The sequence below is a fragment of the Hemitrygon akajei genome, chromosome 30 (assembly GCF_048418815.1).
Source record: "Hemitrygon akajei chromosome 30, sHemAka1.3, whole genome shotgun sequence".
Lineage (NCBI taxonomy): Eukaryota > Metazoa > Chordata > Chondrichthyes > Myliobatiformes > Dasyatidae > Hemitrygon > Hemitrygon akajei.
Window position 1 is genome coordinate 7,767,705 of NC_133153.1, and position 15,964 is coordinate 7,783,668.

The following is a 15,964-nucleotide window of genomic DNA, read 5'->3' on the forward strand; positions in this document are numbered from 1 at the left end:
AGCATGCTGACTCATTAACCCTGTGACCTCTAGAGCAGGGGCTTTGCCCATTTCAACTTCAGATGCTGTCAGGCTTCAATTCAAAGGGGGCTCCTCACTGAGAGCTGCCAGTGTCAACTGGAGAATCCCACACAGCTGAACCAGGAAGGAAAGACACCTCTTTTAAAGTATCACTTTAAACCATCAAAATCAGTAACTGGAGCACACAATTACTGTAACACCCTTGGGGTTTTGCTGGTACCAGACTGGCATGCTTTCACACTACTGGATTTTGCTCCTGTTAAAGAGAGTGTGCAAAACGGAGTCCAGGCAACTTAAATGGATCACAGCAAATGGCACCGAAAGCGCTAGATGCTGAGCCACTGCGTTTCTGAGGAAGTATGTTCACGTACATCATAGTTTTACTGATCATAAAATTAGACTTTCCAGAGGCAGAAAGTTTGTTAAGCCGCATTTACAGCATTGAAAGCCAGTAAGAACTGAAAATTGGTGAAATAGCTTGTAAAAACTCAAAGTCCAGTTCAGCTGTCAATTTGGCTGCGTAATGATGGTGAATGCCGAGAGATTTGCAATCATTACACGGCAACATGAAGCTGGCTGGCTCCAACTCAAGTGAATCAAATTCAAGTTTAATTACCATGAATGCAGCCAAATGAAACAAAGACCTCCAGGGCCAAGATGCAAAACATACCCAGTACATTCAAAATAGCGAGCAAAAAAACCCCACAAAAGTGAAAAGAAGGAGTTGTACTGTCCATTGGTTGGTTAGCTGCTCCATTTAAATGGCATCACACTATATAAAAGAAAATGTAAACACTTCCTGATGTTATTGTTAACAATACACCAAACAGAGCGGATATACAGGTTGAGCACCCCACATCAAAACTCCTGGGGCTGGATTTTGGAATATTTCCATCTGCATAAGATACCTTAGGGATGGGACCCAAATCTAAACACAAAATCCATTTACATTACATATATAACTTGTACATATACTCTGAAGGTAGTTTTATATAATATTTTTAATAATTTTGTGCATAAAACAATAAATGATCTTGGCAAACTCATCGATTAATTTCTCTGCTGCTTTGTGATAGCAGGCACTTTATCACCACAAATCTTTAAAATTTTAATGCCAAGCCACTTTTTAAATTTCCGCAACCAACCTGCTGAATATTCACAATTACCATCAGTTTGCCGTGATAGATCTTTGCTTGTTTCACGATTGGCATACCGTTAAGCAGATGTTCACTCTGACACTGCTGAATCCACACTTTCAATACACGATTGATATCTTCATTTTTTGCTTAATGCAGTGTTTCTCTATTTTTCATTAACTTCTATTCATTACATATATAAGGTCACTTCTCAGAACTGTCCGTTCTGCAGAGATCTGCTCATCACCTGGGAACCTTCCCAATGCTTTCTGCAATTTTCCATTGGTGATGTCATGTCAGTGCTCAAAAAATTTTTGGATTTCGGAGGTTTTTTGGACTTTGGAATTTTGGGTAAGGGTGCTCAAAAGATTCTTCAGGGAACACATTAATGAGCTGTAATCCAATGTTAGGATTAGCACGATTTTCAAGAGGTATTTAACAAATCACTATGATATCTTACAGTCATCTCCATTCAATGACTTTCGTAACATTTCCCACACACGTAGTAGCATTTCTTTCACACATAAAAACAAATACTTTAAGGCATTCAAGCTCCCACAACAGTAATGCTCTTATTCCAAAGAGAATGACATGAAGGACAGAAAATAGGCCAGCTGGCCCAACAGTTGGTACTTCTCATCGCGGTTTCATGCCTCTGCAATGGCTTTCTTTCCGAATCTCATGCCTAACATCTCTAGCGTAAACTGAACAGGGAAGCAACATCCTCCAGCTGAAGCAGAGAAACTAAATGTTGGAGGAACTCAGTAGGTCATGCAGCATCTGTGGAGGCAGAGTTTAGGGCTGAGACTGCATCACAACTGAGCAGAAACATCGACCGCCCCTTTGCCTCCATCACTCGATCCACTGAGTGTCCCCTGCAGTTTGCTTTTTGCTCCAAATACCAGTAACTGCTGTCTCTTGTGTGTCTGACAAACTCAGCTCTGTCTCCAACATGCTCAGCTAATCAGCTACACGAGGAAGTCTGCAGATGCTGGAAATCCAGAGCAAGACACACAAGGTGTCCTGAAGAAGGGTCTCGGCCCAAAATGTTGACCGCCTATTCATTTCCTATAGATGCTGCCTGGCCTGCTGACTTCCCCCAGCATTTTGTGTGTGCTCACAGAATCCCCTGATCTACAACAAATAGTTATGATCCACTTCTAAGATCACAATCTCATTCCATAAAATTTAGAAACATGTCTTTCAGACATCACCGTGTTACCTTTAATTTGAATCAAAAATTGACTCAACTTTTCCAAGTTTTTACTTTTTACATTTGTGTATCATTGCATGAAATTCAAAAAAAATCACAGATGCTGGAAATCTGAAACAAAGACAGAAAATCCCAGATACTCTGCCAAGTCAGGCAGTACATGTGGAAAGGAAAATATTTTTAACATTTCATATTGAAACACTGATACAGAGTCTTTAACCTGAAATATTAACCCTGTTTCTCTATCCATTGATGCTGCCCGGCCTGCTGAATGTTTCCAGCATTTTCGATAAAATCACACATTGAGATCATGGAAATGAGAGAACTGAAGGAGACCATTCAACCTACCATCGCTCCATGCTATCCCCTCACCAGAGCCTCCATGACTAACTGTACAGCCTAGGCCAGGGTCATTACCGGCCAGGTGCCACACATTTCTGCGGCTGTTTCCAAGGGACAAGAATGAGGCGAGGCAGCTCCTCCCCTCCTGCTGGGCGAAAGGCAGTGCCTGCTTGTTCGGGAATGGGGTGGTGGATAAAAGTGAAGTGGAAAAGGACTGGCAGATGGGGCACGGGGATCAGGTGAGAAACAGACCGATATGCATCAGAGTGCAGATGAAGGGTCGCAGCCCTAAACGTCGACTGTTCACTCTTTCCCACGTACGCTGCCTGACGGGCTGAGTTCCTCCAGCATTTTGTGTCTGTTGCTTTGGCCGTCCAGTATCTGCAGACCTTCTCAGGTTTGAGACCAATGTACCAGTAGTAGGGGAGGAATAACAATATTGGGGTGGGAGAATGGGGAGGGGAGGAGGATAATCTACCTCTCGGGAGGTAAAATTACAGCCAGCAGCACTGGTGTTGTGGGGTGTGGGGATTACAAGGCAGCCATTGCAGTACAGGAGACCTGTCTCCCGATGAGGCAAGGAATTCGATCAATGTGTATCTGCTCTCTACTCAACCCTGCAGGAGAAAGACTGACACCCCAGACAGCACGGTCCAAGCACTGTGCTCCTAAATAACGGCAGGAAACGATGTTTCTCTATCAGACCTGTGTACAAGGATGACTAACTCAGGAAATGCCTGATTAAGTTCCTCATCTGGTGCACTGTGAATGAGAAACAGCCAGAAATACAGACTGTTCTGCGGAAAACAAACGGTGTTCTGCAATCTGCTTTCTGAACAAGAGCGTGAGTTTAAATTTAACAGAGCATAACAAAGAGTTAAATCATGGTTACATCATGTACACTAAATAACAGACACAAGTCCTTTCAGGAACATAAACAAAAAAAATTGCCAGTGTCATTTACCAAAGACTTTCAAAGTCATCACCATTAGCCTGTTTTTAACAATTACAGAAAAGATATTTGAAGCAAAACTTCACTGTTATCAAAGAGCACATGCAAGAGTGACCTTTGTTTTTAAAATACTGAAATAATAGCGGTAGGGAACGGATTCTATTCCAATGTCACCACTCTGCCCGCCAAGAACCGTACCTCTGAAATTACAGCATTGCCAAATTAGAACAAACAGACTTTCTTTCTCCTTATAACTCGCACCAAACCTGGTCTGCAAAATAATTTAATATCAGTTTCATGAAAAAAAATTATGTTCCAAAGCCCAATCCCTCTAAGCCTCGTTCCATGACCCACTGAGTAAATAACATTTTGCTCAGTTTAGTAAAGGGAAGGCTCCAGTGAAACTTCCAACTAATGAAGACTGGAGTTTATAAATCATTATGTATCATTCTGCCTTTGACAGGATTCCTGGGATCCAGCCTGCAATGCGATAGGGATGATTCCAATCCCCCCCATGGCAAGCAGTCTTGCTTTGTAAATTGGCTCTCAACAGACGGGGGTGGAGAAACACACAATCACCAGCGCTCCCCGCTTTCTTTTTACCCCACTTGGATTGATTAGCGCCTTCAGAATATTCCAAGGTGCTGCTAGAATGTAAATAGTTATTTTTCTTGTAGTTTGCCTTTTCCTGTGCTTGCTCATAATTTTTATACCTGTAATTGATCAGTGAACTATACAGTAATTGTAACATAGCTTATTCTGCATTTTTCTAGAAACTTCCTAATAGCAAGAGTCACGTCACTGAACTTGCCTACATCTCTTTTCAATAGGATGGCCTGTTATCCATCACTTGTATACGATGCCCACTTCATTTTTTAGTTTGTCTTTTGTTCTCCCGCTTCCTTATGGTAGGGGAAGTTGGTTACCATTACAGTCAACCCTCCTTATCCATGGGGGATTGGTGCCGGGACCCCCTCCCCCGCGGATACCAAAAATTGCGGATGCCCAAGTCCCTTATTTAACCTGTTTCAGTGCAGTGGTCTTTAGGACCCAGCGGAACCTCGGACCTTATTTAACCTGTCTCAGTGTGGTGGACATTAGGACCCAGCGTCACAGCTCTGAATCTGCAATGTTTCTGTTCACGAAAATAATCACGATCACGATTGAAAATAAGGTAGAAGTAATAAAGCGATCAGAAAGAGGTGAAATGCCATCGGTCATTGGAAAAGCGTTAGGCTACAGTCAGTCAACGATCGGAACAATTTTAATGGAGCATGTGAAAGGCCCTGCCCCGATGAAAGCTACAATTATTACTAAGCAACACAGTGGTTTAATTATTGAAATACATATGTTTCTTAAGTGTTTTGTTTTATATGCATAGAAAGGTAAAATATATAGTATATACTAAGAAAAACGATTTACTAACTGACGCAGGAACAGAAATCATTCATAACCTGGGGACCGCCTATACTTTTAAATCATCTCTAGAGTACTTGTAATACCTAATACAATGTAAATAGTTGTTATACTGTATTCTTCAGGGAATAATGACAAGAAAGAATAGTCTGTACATGCTCAAACAACGAGCGCTGGAGAGAGAACTTCCGTGTTTTCGCGATCCACGGTTGGTTGAATCCGCGCATGTGGAACCCGTGGATAAGGAGGGCCGACCGTATTTCTTTGTTGTGAATACCTAATAAAACACTCATTACCACCAAGATTTATGCCTCATTCTTTACTTCCAAAGAACCTCTGGATCACAGGATCAGCAGATCCACCAGCTCCTAACAGGCATACTGCTTGAAACTGTAGTCACTGTTATAAGGCAGTGGCTAATTTGTGTGCAGTGAGCTATCTTAAACAGCGGTGTGTTAACTGCTTGTGTCTGGTTTCTTTTTATTGATATTACATATAAATTAAACAGTTCCAGGGAAACCCTGTGATGACTCCCCAGATATCAAACAAGGACCACCAGCAGTGATCTGCAAAGATGTGCCAGTTCCATTCCCCCCCCCCCACTGAGTGTGAGACCTTTGAACTCTCTTCCCCAAAATACAGTGAAACCTGAGTCACTGGATATTTGCATAATTTTGAAACAGAAGCAGGTAGATTCTTGATAAGCAAAAGCGTGAACCATTGCTGGGACGGGGGTGGGGGGGGGGTAGAGGAGCAATATGGAATGGTGGGGTGGATTTGAGGGGCTGAGTAGTCTAGTCCTGCTCCTCATTTCTTTTTGTTGGTAATAGTTTATTAGCAGTCACAGGCAAGAATACTTACTCCTACCAGCAAAAAGAAATAGTCTTAAAATAAAAAGTGAACCTTTTGTGTGACTCTGTGTGCACTGTTCCCTCTCAGCTATGCGGGGCCGCAGCTGCACAGTAACTGAAGTGTTCCCATGTACATAGCCTTTGTTGCCGTGAAGCTGGGAACCACTTTTAAATAATGTTAGTATAATTTTGAACTTTGCATTAATATAATTGTGAAATACCTTTAATTAATTATGTAATGAATCTAATCCATAAATTTTCTAAATAACCATACCAAAATCTCTACTTTGAAACACTTTAGAGCTTCAACATATTTACATTATCTGTGTTTCAAGTTACAACACTGTTAACAAATTGTAACAATTAACACAGAATGGAAGTCGGTAGCTCATTGCTCTAATAAACTGCCGGCCCGCTGAATACTACTGAAGCAGTTGTTTTGACTGCTTGACATCGTTTACTTGTGTTGTGAGTTATAGCTTATGTTTGTTTGATGTGAAAAATTCTATATTCTGACTTTTTTTGATAAGAAATCTTTCAAAAAATTTGGAATGTAAAAAGAAATTTTTAATTTAAACATTGCTAGAACAGGTGAAAATTCATTTCTATAAAATTATTTGCAATATTGTGATTATTTTATTAAAATTATAATTTTTTGACTTTTCTAGTTAAAATATTCAAATAGTAATAGTTGTAATTTTTAGTATTCTCAAATAATAATTACTATTTTTAGTTTCCTAAGGATGTTGGAAAGAAAAGCAGAATGCTTTTGAAAAACAAAGTTTGTCCAAAATTTAAGGCTTTTGCAACTCATAGATAGTGAACTACTGTCTCCACAGCAATAACAATAATTAAAAATTGGTGATATCTTTACAGATCAAGATACTGGCGATGTATCCACCATTTGAACAGATGCAAAAGCTGGGGGTGAGTTCAGTAGTGGGGAGAATTGGGAAGAATGGAAATTAGATTACTTAAAACAACATCTTAGTCAGCAAATTCATATAGATGCAGTTGCCAAATTTTGCAAGCAGAAGACATATGGAAAGTTTGCGCATGTTAACTGAAACTCCAAAAAAAAAAGCGTGAAGTAAGAGTGAAACAAGACGCGTGGAAGTCTACCTCTGATATGGCCAAAGTGGTCGTGGATAACGTTATCTCACCAATTAAAATTAATGCTTCTATGCTTTCTGTGCAAGAAGTTCTCGCCCTTGGCCAAATATACCAGAGTATATAATAGTGTAGCAATTATTATGCATTTAAGCTTGTTGAATGCATCAGCTTTGTGCTTCACAAACAGGTAATGAAAAAATTTCAAAATTCTGCTTTCCATAAACTAATTGCTGATAATAATAATAGCCATTTCTGTACAGAAAATATTATCTTTGAACTTTAACACTTAACCAGAAAATCAAACTTCCTATAAAACTGTGTTTGTGGGCATTTTAAAGCTAACTGCATTGACAGTAGCACTGTGTTGAAGCGATAAAAGATTATATCAACAACAATCTTGACGTTCAAAAGATGGTGCTGTTTACATCAGACGGGGCAAATGTTAAGGTTGGAAAGAATAATGATGTGGCAGCAATTCTTTGTGGAGAAATAAAGTATCTGTCTGAGCAATGTTGTGTTGTACACAGGAAACATGGCTTTATATGACACAAGGAGAAAACTAACAATTATGCAGGATATGGAAACACTGCCATGAACAGAGTAGACAATGTTCACCACATCGTTGGTTAAAAAGGTAAAAGCTGGAAGAATTAGCCAATGTCACAGAATATATTGTATCATTTAGACCACTAAACAATAAGATGGCTGTCAAACCATTTTGCCGTCACTGCTTTAACGAGGAATTACAAAATTTTAGATACAGTATTGCAAAGAGCAAGTTAATGAATGTAACAAACTAATCAGCCACTGCCTGAAGATTTTGACCAGTCCACAATATCCAATAGCATTAACTGTCCTTAACGATATTTTCAAAGATCTGGTATCTCTTTGTAAGTTCCTTTTGCAAAAGCAAAAGTTAACACATTTCAGTCACAGTAACTTGGTAATACCATTTATTGGAGTGGCACAGTGAAAGATATGCTTGCATCTGCAAATTCTGATATCAATATTGCACCTATTATTCGATACATTCAATGTGTGTCTAATCACTTGGATAATAGATTTCCTGATGAGAGTTAAGGGCACGGCAAGTTTTTGATGCTGGTGCTATTGCCAATGCAACTCACTTTCAACTTGGCAAAGAAAATGTTGATTGACAAAAAAACTCAGCTACTCCTAGGAACTACGATGAAACCGTTGCCTTAAAAATATCGTAGCAATCCTGTGATTTCAAATTTGTCATTTCTGAGGAAGTTAAGACTGCTTCAGTTAAGACATTCACAGATATGTTAACTTACGTGCACAGAAATGAAGAATTTAAGAAACTGTCAATTCCTGTTGACATTGTTGGAACATTTCAGACTTCTAGTTCTGACTGTGAATGTGGATTCAATCAAATATAAAATAGAAGAGGAACATTTGGATGATCTGATGAGGATTAAGACGCATCTTTCATCTGGATGTGAAACTGCTCTGGACAGTGTTTATAGACAGTGGGTTTGTAATAAAGACGGATGAGAAAAAGTTTGCAAAATGTGAAAGATTTTCTGGTAATGTGTTTCCTTACACCCTTCAATTTGAAAATAAAATCAAAAGCATGTGATTTTTCAATTCTCATTCTAAAAATTCATAGCATGCATTACAAAAGAAAAACATTTAAAGTGCCGTGTTGCCTTCAGACGGCGTAAGAAATTCCAGCTCAGAAGAATGGTTGGTCTGCACAAAATAGAGGGAATGTTGTCAATGGTGTGTAAATACATTTAAGACCATGGTGTTGAGACACACAGACAAAACATTCCCAGGTCTGATCCCTGCCCACTGCTGAGGGGTCGCAAGGGATTAAAGGGAAGAATGAAGATTCCTGATCTCAGTCTTCATTTGGAATTTACACGCTGGGCAGGGGCAAGAGCAGACACACATAAGTGAACAGACCAGGAACAAACCGAGGGCCAGGCAAACTCAGGAAGAACACAATGGTCCTAGAATGTGGCTGGTGAGACTGGTTAATATTTGAGAACAGAGGAGGGGAAGGCAGGAAAGTAGGGAAAAGCCCGGAGAGTGAAATGTCATCCACAGAACAGGAAAAAACAGAATACCACCAAATAATATCTCGTGGTGGAACATCAAGATTCGCAGAAATTTTATTTAAAATTTGTTTAAATGCAAATGTTAAAGATGATTTTATGATTAACTGTGTTGTGTTTGACAGTGAAAGTTCAGATCCCCACAAATAAAACACCCATTTAAATATCGTCCTGTACTTCTTGTTAGAGTGACACATCTGACAATATTTGCAAACCTCTGCCTTCATATCCTGCCTGAGATCTGTCAACAGGCTTACATCAAAGGAATTAGTTAGTCATCCTGGGTAGTTATCAGCACCAGGCATTGAGCGCTCTCTTATATCACCTCAGCTAAAGCCGAGCCTCAAACTCTGAGGCTTTCTGAAAGAACTAAAATCTTTTAGGCCGATTATACTTGGTTGAATGGAATGTTTTAAGCTCATTTTTAGAATTTCACAGAGTGTGCGAAGTTTGAAAATGAACAATCCCACCCCCCCCCCCCATCCTCCACATTAGAGCAGCACCGTCTGCCCTGAGTTCCTCTCCCAGTGTCAATAGTAAAGCTGCTGTCTGTCATTGGCCCACAGGTGGAGACACCTGCACCTAACTCACTGCGGAGACACCTGCACCTAACTCACTGCGGAGACGCCTGCACCTAACTCACTGCGGAGACGCCTGCACCTAACTCACGTACCGACTCTCCCAACAGCCTCGCGTTCTGCCTCTCCAACGGCCTCGCGTACCGACTCTCCAACGGCCTCGCGTACCGACTCTCCAACAGCGAGCCTCGCATACCGCCTCTCCAACGGCCTCGCGTACCGACTCTCCAACGGCCTCGCGTACCGACTCTCCAACAGCGAGCCTCGCATACCGCCTCTCCAACGGCCTCGCGTACCGACTCTCCAACGGCCTCGCGTACCGCCTCTCCGACAGCCTCGCGTACCGCCTCTCCGACAGCCTCACGTACCGACTCTCCGACAGCCTCGCGTACCGCCTCTCCGACAGCCTCACGTACCGCCTCTCCGACAGCGAGCCTCGCGTACCGACTCTCCCAACAGCCTCACGTTCTGCCTCTCCAACGGCCTCGCGTACCGACTCACCAACAGCCTCACGTACCGACTCTCCGACAGCCTCACGTGCTGCCTCCCCAACAGCGAGTCTCACGTACCGACTCTCCGACAGCCTCACGTACCGACTCTCCGACAGCCTCACGTACCGACTCTCCGACAGCGAACCTCACGTACCGACTCTCCGACAGCGAGCCTCACGTACCGACTCTCCGACAGCCTCACGTACCGACTCTCCGACAGCCTCACGTACCGACTCTCCAACAGCGAGCCTCACGTACCGACTCTCCAACAGCGAGCCTCACGTACCGACTCTCCGACAGCCTCACGTACCGACTCTCCGACAGCCTCACGTACCGACTCTCCGACAGCGAGCCCCACGTACCGACTCTCCGACAGCCTCACGTACCGACTCTCCGACAGCCTCACGTACCGACTCTCCGACAGCCTCACGTACCGACCCTCCAACAGCGAGCCTCACGTACCGACCCTCCAACAGCGAGCCTCACGTACCGACTCTCCAACAGCGAGCCTCACGTACCGACTCTCCGACAGCCTCACGTACCGACTCTCCGACAGCCTCACGTACCGACTCTCCAACAGCGAGCCTCACGTACCGACTCACCGACAGCCTCACGTACCGACTCTCCGACAGCCTCACGTACCGACTGTCCGACAGCGAGCCTCACGTACCGACTCTCCGACAGCCTCACGTACCGACTGTCCGACAGCGAGCCTCACGTACCGACTCTCCAACAGCCTCACGTACCGACTCTCCAACAGCCTCACGTACCGACTCTCCGACAGCCTCACGTGCTGCCTCCCCAACAGCGAGTCTCACGTACCGACTCTCCAACAGCCTCACGTACCGACTCTCCAACAGCGAGCCTCACGTACCGACTCTCCAACAGCGAGCCTCACGTACCGACTCTCCGACAGCCTCACGTACCGACTCTCCGACAGCGAGCCTCACGTACCGACTCTCCGACAGCGAGCCTCACGTACAGACCCTCCGACAGCGAGCCTCACGTACCGACTCTCCGACAGCGAGACTCACGTACCGACTCTCCGACGGCCTCACGTACCGACTCTCCGACGGCCTCACGTACCGACTCTCCAACGGCCTCACGTACCGACTCTCCGACAGCCTCACGTACCGACTCTCCGACAGCCTCACGTACCGACTCTCCAACAGCCTCACGTACCGACTCTCCAACAGCGAGCCTCATGTACCGACTCTCCGACAGCGAGCCTCACGTACCGACTCTCCAACAGCCTCACGTTCCGACTCTCCGACAGCGAGCCTCACGTACCGACTCTCCAACAGCCTCACGTACCGACTCTCCAACAGCCTCACGTACCGACTCTCCAACAGCGAGCCCCACGTACCGACTCTCCGACAGCCTCACGTACCGACTCTCCGACAGCCTCACGTACCGACTCTCCAACAGCGAGCCTCACGTACCGACTCTCCGACAGCCTCACGTACCGACAGCCTCACGTACCGACTCTCCGACAGCGAGCCTCACGTACCGACTCTCCAACAGCGAGCCTCACGTACCGACTCTCCGACAGCCTCACGTACCGACTCTCCAACGGCCTCGCGTACCGACTCTCCAACAGCCTCACGTACCGACTCTCCAACAGCCTCACGTACCGACTCTCCAACAGCGAGCCTCACGTACCGACTCTCCAACAGCGAGCCTCACGTACCGACTCTCCGACAGCCTCACGTACCGACTCTCCGACAGCGAGCCTCACGTACCGACTCTCCGACAGCGAGCCTCACGTACAGACCCTCCGACAGCGAGCCTCACGTACCGACTCTCCGACAGCGAGACTCACGTACCGACTCTCCGACAGCGAGACTCACGTACCGACTCTCCGACAGCCTCACGTACCGACTCTCCAACGGCCTCACGTACCGACTCTCCGACAGCCTCACGTACCGACTCTCCGACAGCGAGCCTCACGTACCGACTCTCCGACAGCCTCACGTACCGACTCTCCGACAGCGAGCCTCACGTACCGACTCTCCGACAGCGAGCCTCACGTACCGACTCTCCGACAGCGAGCCTCACGAACCGACTCTCCAACAGCGAGCCCCACGTACCGACTCTCCAACAGCCTCACGTACCGACTCTCCAACAGCGAGCCTCACGTACCGACTCTCCAACGGCCTCACGTACAGTCTCTCCAACGGCCTCACGTACCGACTCTCCAACAGCCTCACGTACCGACTCTCCAACAGCCTCACGTACCGACTCTCCGACAGCGAGCCTCACGTACCGACTCTCCAACAGCCTCACGTACCGACTCTCCAACAGCCTCACGTACCGACTCTCCAACAGCCTCACGTACCGACTCTCCGACAGCGAGCCTCACGTACCGACTCTCCAACAGCGAGCCTCACGTACCGACTCTCCAACAGCGAGCCTCACGTACCGACTCTCCAACAGCCTCACGTACCGACTCTCCAACAGCCTCACGTACCGACTCTCCAACAGCGAGCCTCATGTACCTACTCTCCAACAGCGAGTCTCACGTACCGACTCTCCAACAGCGTCACGTACCGACTCTCTAAGCCTCACGTACCGACCCTCCGACAGCGAGTCTCACGTACCGACTCTCCAACAGCCTCACGTACCGACTCTCCGACAGCGAGTCTCACGTACCGACTCTCCAACAGCGAGCCTCACGTACCGACTCTCCGACAGCCTCACGTACCGACTCTCCGACAGCGAGTCTCACGTACCGACTCTCCGACAGCGAGCCTCACGTACCGACTCTCCAACAGCCTCACGTACCGACTATCCAACAGCCTCACGTACTGACTGTCCAACAGCGAGCCTCACGTACTGACTCTCCAACAGCGAGTCTCACGTACCGACTCTCCGACAGCCTCACGTACCGACTCTCCGACAGCGAGCCTCACGTACCGACTCTCCAACAGCCCCACGTACCGACTCTCCAACAGCGAGCCCCACGTACCGACTCTCCAACAGCGAGCCCCACGTACCGACTCTCCAACAGCGAGCCCCACGTACCGACTCTCCAACAGCCTCATGTACCGACTCTCCAACAGCGAGCCCCACGTACCGACTCTCCAACAGCCTCACGTACCGACTCTCCAACAGCGAGCCTCACATACCGACTCTCCGACAGCCTCACGTACCGACTCTCCGACAGCCTCACGTACCGACTGTCCGACAGCGAGCCTCTCGTACCGACTCTCCAACAGCCTCACGTACCGACCCTCCGACAGCCTCACGTACCGACTCTCCAACAGCCTCACGTACCGACTCTCCAACAGCCTCACGTACCGACTCTCCAACAGCGAGCCTCACGTGCTGCCTCCCCAACAGCGAGTCTCACGTACCGACTCTCCAACAGCGAGTCTCACGTACTGACCCTCCAACAGCGAGCCTCACGTGCTGCCTCCCCAACAGCGAGTCTCACGAACTGCCTCCTCACAGGCGACACACGGAAACTGAACTCCTTTTGGAGTCAAGCTGAACTACAGAGGATGGGGAGGAGGTCTGGCCCTTGCACATATAATAGCACGCAGGCCCACCGGTGTGTGGACACGTCCTGGTACTCGAGAACCAGATCCCCAGCTATGGGTCAATAGCCCCACGGCCTTGTGGACCACCTTTGGAGAGACGAAGGCTTCGGGAGTAAACCCAGACAGCAAATCCGGAGTGGAGCCTAAGGCGGCTGGACGTCACTGAACATCCTTCCGGCAGCTCCGGCAGCCAAGCCGATGCCAAACATGTTGCTTCATAAGCTTTCCTTTCAACTACACTGGTGAGGCCGAGAGGGAGATCTTGATGACTGGGCATCTGAGGATCTCCAAATCTTCCACCCAGGCTTGTGATAATGATGATCATCACCCATTGCCCTTCGAGACAGACGATGCCAAACATTCTGAATAAAGGGTTTTTTCTCTAATCAGCCTACCTGCTATGTTGAGACTGTGACCTTTGTTCTAGTCTGCTTCGGCAGGGGAAGACCCATCATGCAACCAATGCTTTGATTTCACTGAGAATTTTGTAACAACGTGCCATTCCCAAAGACTAATTTGGCAGATAAAATGACAGACAAATCTTTGTACATGTTGGACTGACTTTCCCCCGTCCTCACCACTGCACAACACCCACATCCCAGATCAGAATAAGGACTATAGTTTTATTTTCCCTCTCAAAGCATGCACAAAAGATGTTCGGCTCACCAGGAGAGTGAAGCATCGCAGTCACTTATGAAGTTAGGTTTCCTCTGTACTTCCTACACTCCCAGATGAGATCAATGCCTTTTATGTAGGCTTTGAAGGGGAGAACAAAACTAGAGCTGAGCAGTTCCGTGCAGCATCCGGTGACCCTGTGATGTCTGTCTCAGAGGCCGACGTCAGGATATCTTTCACGAAGGTGATCCTTGGCAAGGCATCAGGCCCTGTTGATGTACCCGATAGGTGCTGGAACTCTGTGCTGGAGTGGTCTGCTGTAGTCACAGGTTGCCTCTTTTGCTTCAAGAGGGATCCAATTTGTGTCCAACAAGAGCAGAGTGAGCTGCCTCAACCAACATCGCCCGGCTGCACTCACATCTACTGTGGTGAAGTGCTTGGAGAGGTTGGTCATGGCCAGAATCAACTCCTGCCCAAACAAGGATTGTAAAAGTATGCCATCAAAGATTCTTGCGGATTTCTACTGGTGTAGCGTGGAGAGCAGTCTGACTAGTTACATCACCTTCCGGTATGGAGGGGCCACCGCACAGGATCGCAAAAAACTGCCCGAGGGTTGTCCACTCTACCAGCTCCATCATCAGCACTAGCCTTCCCACCATCAAGGACATCTTCAAAAAGCCATTCCTTATGAAGTTGGCAACCATCATCAAGAACCCCATCACCAGGATATGTCCTCTTCTCATTACTACCATCTGGAGCCTGAAGACACACAATCAATGTTTTAGAAATAGCTTCTTCCCCTCCACCATCAGAGTTCACTACCTCACTATTTCACTCTCCTTTTGCACACACTTACTTTTTATATTTTTGTTATAGCTTACAGATTTTTTAATGTATTACATTGTTCTGCTGTCGCAAAATAACACATTTCATAATATATGTCAGAGATAATAGACTTGATTTTGACTCTGACACCGGCCACAGGCCACAGCCAGGTTCTGCGCTGAGGCGAGCGAAGTCTCACACAGCAGTGAACTAAACACCGGTTCATCCTTCACTCCCGGCCTAGAGGCCTTAACCTTTTTAATCTGGCTCAGCACTTAAATTCACTAAGCATCGGTTTATTATCCGCTCTTGGGCCTGGACCCTGCCACTTCAATCAGGCTCGAAGTTTCAGTCTAGCCCCAAGTGCATTCTAGCAATGGCTGTCATGGCTGTTCCTGAAATCTGTAGAGCCAAGCTCACCAAATCCTTCAGGTCATATAGATGGTTCAAAAGCACACTTCACAACGGCTTGCAGATTACAATGGTCATAGTCCCCAAAAAGTATATTTAGTGGAATTATTACAAGTTTTGTTAGCTGCCGCAAAGCATTGCCATGTCTTACCAGACAGGCCCTGTTCCCGTCACCATTTCCAGTTGGGATGGTTGAGGGAATCTTAGTAGTAGTTTTAACCCTCCTTCCTCCATCCCCTTTCCAGTTTGGGAGGAAAACAATATGCCTGGTTTCCAAATCCTTTCTCTGATTAGTGGGGAAGGTCCATGTTAGGAGAATGGGTGGGATCAAGCTGTCAGATTGGCATACCTGAAATGTTAAAGAGAACGGGGAC

At 46.4% G+C, this 15,964-nt stretch overlaps 1 protein-coding gene across 2 annotated transcripts in view; it reads right to left on the minus strand.

Moving 5' to 3' along the window:
• myo1ea (myosin IEa) overlaps positions 1-15,964 on the minus strand; it is a 221,810-nt gene that overhangs the window by 126,590 nt on the left and 79,256 nt on the right. The window lies entirely within an intron of this gene.